The sequence below is a fragment of the Amblyomma mixtum genome, unplaced genomic scaffold (assembly GCF_055824585.1).
Source record: "Amblyomma mixtum isolate Tamu unplaced genomic scaffold, ASM5582458v1 scaffold_158, whole genome shotgun sequence".
In the NCBI taxonomy this organism is placed as follows: Eukaryota; Metazoa; Arthropoda; class Arachnida; order Ixodida; family Ixodidae; genus Amblyomma; species Amblyomma mixtum.
In genome coordinates, this window is record NW_028317693.1 from 1 (window position 1) to 5,000 (window position 5,000).

General features: G+C 59.1%; 2 non-coding genes and 1 pseudogene across 2 annotated transcripts in view; all 3 read left to right on the forward strand.

Annotated features, from left to right (window-relative positions):
• Window positions 1-1,584, forward strand: LOC149324790 (small subunit ribosomal RNA; annotated as a pseudogene; the record flags this gene model as incomplete).
• A 1,775-nt stretch (window positions 1,585-3,359) lies between these two features.
• LOC149324791 (5.8S ribosomal RNA) lies at window positions 3,360-3,512 on the forward strand. Its single transcript, XR_016286692.1, has one exon. It is a non-coding gene; the product is annotated as a 5.8S ribosomal RNA (ribosomal RNA).
• Window positions 3,513-4,501: 989 nt separating this feature from the next.
• Window positions 4,502-5,000, forward strand: part of LOC149324792 (large subunit ribosomal RNA) — a 3,942-nt gene continuing 3,443 nt past the window's right edge. The window contains exon 1 of the ribosomal RNA XR_016286693.1: window positions 4,502-5,000. This exon is cut by the window's right edge and continues 3,443 nt beyond it. This is a non-coding gene — a ribosomal RNA (large subunit ribosomal RNA).

Below are 5,000 nucleotides of genomic sequence, written 5' to 3' on the forward strand. Positions count from 1 at the left end.
TCTGCCCGTACTCTGTGGTGACTCTGGATAACTTTGTGCTGATCGCATGGCCATGAGCCGGCGACGTTTCTTTCAAGTGTCTGCCTTATCAACTTTCGATGGTAGGTTACTTGCCTACCATGGTTGTTACGGGTAACGGAGAATCAGGGTTCGATTCCGGAGAGGGAGCCTGAGAAACGGCTACCACATCCAAGGAAGGCAGCAGGCGCGCAAATTACCCACTCCCGGCACGGGGAGGTAGTGACGAAAAATAACAATACGGGACTCTTTTGAGGCCCCGTAATTGAAATGAGTACACTCTAAATCCTTTAACGAGGATCAATTGGAGGGCAAGTCTGGTGCCAGCAGCCGCGGTAATTCCAGCTCCAATAGCGTATACTAAAGCTGCTGCGGTTAAAAAGCTCGTAGTTGGATCTCAGTTCCAGACGAGTAGTGCATCTACCCGATGCGACGGCTCGGACTGAACATCATGCCGGTCCTCTCTTGGTGCCCTTCATTGGTGCGTCTCGAGGTGGCCTGCGCTTTTACTTTGAAAAAATTAGAGTGCTCAACGCAGGCGAGTCGCCTGAATAAACTTGCATGGAATAATAGAACAAGACCCCGTTTCTGTTCTGTTGGTTTTTGGAATACGGGGTAATGATTAAGAGGGACAGACGGGGGCATTCGTATTGCGGCGCTAGAGGTGAAATTCTTGGACCGTCGCAAGACGAACTACTGCGAAAGCATTTGCCAAGAATGTTTTCTTTGATCAAGAACGAAAGTCAGAGGTTCGAAGGCGATCAGATACCGCCCTAGTTCTGACCATAAACGATGCCAACCAGCGATCCGCCTGAGTTACTCAAATGACTCGGCGGGCAGCTTCCGGGAAACCAAAGTATTTGGGTTCCGGGGGAAGTATGGTTGCAAAGCTGAAACTTAAAGGAATTGACGGAAGGGCACCACCAGGAGTGGAGCCTGCGGCTTAATTTGACTCAACACGGGAAAACTTACCCGGCCCGGACACTGGGAGGATTGACAGATTGAGAGCTCTTTCTTGATTCGGTGGATGGTGGTGCATGGCCGTTCTTAGTTGGTGGAGCGATTTGTCTGGTTAATTCCGATAACGAACGAGACTCTAGCCTATTAAATAGGTGCGGGGTTCCCAGCACCTTACAACCTTCTTAGAGGGACAAGCGGCTCCTAGCCGCACGAAACAGAGCAATAACAGGTCTGTGATGCCCTTAGATGTCCGGGGCCGCACGCGCGCTACACTGAAGGAAGCAGCGTGTCTTTATCCCTGTCTGAAAAGACTGGGTAACCCGTGGAACTTCTTTCGTGATTGGGATAGGGGCTTGCAATTGTTCCCCTTGAACGAGGAATTCCCAGTAAGCGCGAGTCATAAGCTCGCGTTGATTACGTCCCTGCCCTTTGTACACACCGCCCGTCGCTACTACCGATTGAATGATTTAGTGAGGTCTTCGGACCGATGTCCGGCGCGGCCTTTCGGTTGCGCCGGTCTGTTGGAAAGATGACCAAACTTGATCATTTAGAGGAAGTAAAAGTCGTAACAAGGTTTCCGTAGGTGAACCTGCGGAAGGATCATTACCGGATTGTGCTTGTCACACCCGGCGCCGCCCCCACTTATAAGCGGGGGAAGGCCTCAACCGCGGAGTTGCGAGATTCTGAAGCCGCTTCTCTGCACAAACTGTTGCGCCCAGCGGAGCTCCGTCACCAAGGGAAAGTCGGACGGGCTGTATCCGCAGGTTTGAACGGCGTAACGCACCACTCATGGTGGGCTTTCGGTTGTCGACAACCGTCGAAGAGGCGCAAACAGAGCCGGTAGGCAGGCCGAGGGAAAGGCCTGCCCGCTGCCAAGGGAACGGCGGCGGCTGCTGCGAAGTACGAAAGGAAACGCTGCTCGCTGGCTTTGTCGTGTTGCGACCACGAGTCGGTAGGCGGGCCGAGGGAAAGGCCTGCCCGCTGCCAAGGGAACGGCGGCGGCTGCTGCGAAGTACGAAAGGAAACGCTGCTCGCTGGCTTTGTCGTGTTGCGACCACGAGTCGGTAGGCGGGCCGAGGGAAAGGCCTGCCCGCTGCCAAGGGAACGGCGGCGGCTGCTGCGAAGTACGAAAGGAAACGCTGCTCGCTGGCTTTGTCGTGTTGCGACCACGAGTCGGTAGGCGGGCCGAGGGAAAGGCCTGCCCGCTGCCAAGGGAACGGCGGCGGCTGCTGCGAAGTACGAGAGGAACCGCGGCTCGCTGGCTTTGTCGTGTTGCGACCACCAGTCGGTAGGCGGGCCGAGGGAAAGGCCTGCCCGCTGCCAAGGGAACGGCGGCGGCTGCTGCGAAGTACGAGAGGAACCGCGGCTCGCTGGCTGGGAAACTGCGCTTCTGCGCGACGCGCACGCGGCGGGACGCGCGCGGCCCAGGGAACGGCCGCGCGCGAAAGGTCTCGCACTGCGGGCGCGGAGTCTGACGCCGCGCCGACGGCGCGAAAGGAGGCACCGGGACCGAAAAGGACGAGGGATTATAATCCCGCACTTTGAACGCATTCGCGGCAGCCGGGTTCTCTTGCTGCTTCGTCCTTCCCAGCCTTCGAGTAGTCTGTCGGTGCGCTACCGAAACGCCGTCCATGGCACTGTGGCCGGTGGGCTCCTATTGCGGGAGTAGACTGATGAACGTCCGCTTTGCGGCTTGTTCCAAGTACGCGCTGCGTAGCCACGGCTAGGCGGTGCCTGTCTCCTTGCGAAGCAATGATGTGGCGAAATGGTCGAGTAGGGAGCAGCACGATGGCGCACCCGGGGGCGACCGGACCGGGGGGCGTTGGGAAAACCCCCTCCCCTACAAAAGGGTGCAGCAGCGGTAGGCGGTGATGACTCGCCTTGAAAGATGTGAACAGCAGTTGAGTGTGAACAGCAACAAAAAAAACCGCTGCTGGAGTCCGGGGGTAGCGTCGCTGCAGATCGCAGAAAGGTGCGTGAGGACGGTGGCACAGAGCTCCAAGAATGTATATTTCTAGCAAACGCCGGTGCTTCGAGGTGTTCTGCGGTCAGGCCCGTGCGGGCGGAGCGGGCGTGCCCAAGAAGGCACAAGAAGACCCACCTCTGATGAAGACCGGAATTGGAGCGTCACGCGTCGGCTCAGCACTTCTGCCTTAGTGGTTGCCAAATGCCTCGTCATCCTATTAGTGACGCGCAAGCCATTATCGCACAAAAGCTTCGAGAGACTTTGCTCGCTTTGGCTTTGAGGCACGCGCAGCATGCCGAACGGACGGCTGCGAGGCGCGAAAGACGTCGGTCGAAACTGCGACTGGAGACCAGGGGAAAAGCCCGGTGCCTAAAACCCTGGTTGTACTGTACGGATTTGAACAAACCAAACGCACGACTCTAAGCGGTGGATCACTCGGTTCTCGGGTCGATGAAGAACGCAGCCAGCTGCGAGACTTGGTGTGAATTGCAGGACACACTGAGCACTGATTCTTCGAACGCACATTGCGCCCTTGGGTCTTCCCTTGGGTTCGTCTGTCTGAGGGTCGGATCATATATCAAGAGAGGCGCCGGCGCCCGGGGATGGCGCGGCCGGCGACTCGTTTTGACCGTGTCGGCAAAGAGGACGGCTCTGTACGGAACGCCGAAGATCCCTCGAAAGACTTTGCGAATGAGGAGGAGAGCGGGTCGAACCCTTCAGCCGCGCGCAAAGCGGCAGAGTCGGGTCGCCCTGCGCTGACGTAACGCGGGCCGGCGGCTGCTAGCCGTAGAGCGTCACGCCTCAGAAAGCGACCGCCGCAGGAAGGGATTACCTGCAGGGAAAGAGCGGTCCGACGGGAGACGAGGCTGTTTGGACGGGCGGCGAAGCGCTGCCTGCTGGCCCGCGGAGAAGTAGCCGAACTGCTGCGAGAAGCGCAGAGACGGGAACGCCCTGTTCCGGGCACGCCCGCGCGAGAAAAAGGGATACCTCGCGCGGGGTGCAGGGAGGTGACGGGCGCGAGCGCGGTGTGCGCAGCACAGTTCGGCAAAGCGCAGAGGCGCGCCGTGTGCGCGGCAACGAAGGGGTCCCCCGGACCCTGTGCGGAAAGGGACCGCCTCCTCGAGTGGGCGCGAAGTCGAGTACGGGTCGAACGGACGCGATCTCGTTGCGAGCGCAGTCCGCCGTCGGTCTAAGTGCTTCGCAGTCTCTGCCCCGAGAAAAACTGGGCCACTCCAGTTGGGGCGGGGGCGACGCAAAACTCTGACGATGCCCCTACGCCAGGCCGAGGTCGTTCTCTCGAGGGAAAGAGAGGCGGCAGGGAATTTATTCGGCCGCGGCGGTCGGGGGTTCACACTCTCTGCGTTCAGTGTTCCGCGCGCAACCGAATGCGCGCCGTCCCGAGCGCCGGTCAGAGGTGCCTTCCAGTCTCGCTCGCAGTCGCCGAGGGTGCTGCCGACTGAGAGCGGGGAATGGGCGGAAGGTGCCGGCCGGAGACGAGGGAAGGACGCGCGCGCGCGACCGCGCCGGAATCGAACGCGAGAAAATGCATATCTGTGTCGACCTCAGATCAGGCGAGACAACCCGCTGAATTTAAGCATATCACTAAGCGGAGGAAAAGAAACCAACAGGGATTCCCCGAGTAGCTGCGAGCGAAACGGGACCTAGCCCAGCACCGAATCCCCCGTCCTTGCAGGCGGTCGGGAAATGTGGTGTATGGGAGGCAACGTTCCCGGGAGTTTGCGACGGTGCAAGTCCCCCTGACAGGGGCTTGTCCCAGAGTGGGTGCCAGGCCCGTCTCCGCCGTTGCGCGCCCGGGACGAAGCCTCCCGTGAGTCGGGTTGCTTGAGAGTGCAGCCCTAAGTGGGTGGTAAACTCCATCTAAGGCTAAATACGACCGAGAGACCGATAGTCAACAAGTACCGTGAGGGAAAGTTGAAAAGAACTTTGAAGAGAGAGTTCAAGAGTACGTGAAACCGCTTAGAGTAAAACGGGTGGGCCCTCGAAGCTCGAAAGCGGTGGGATTCAGTCTCCGGACGACTGCCGAGCTGGCGGCGTC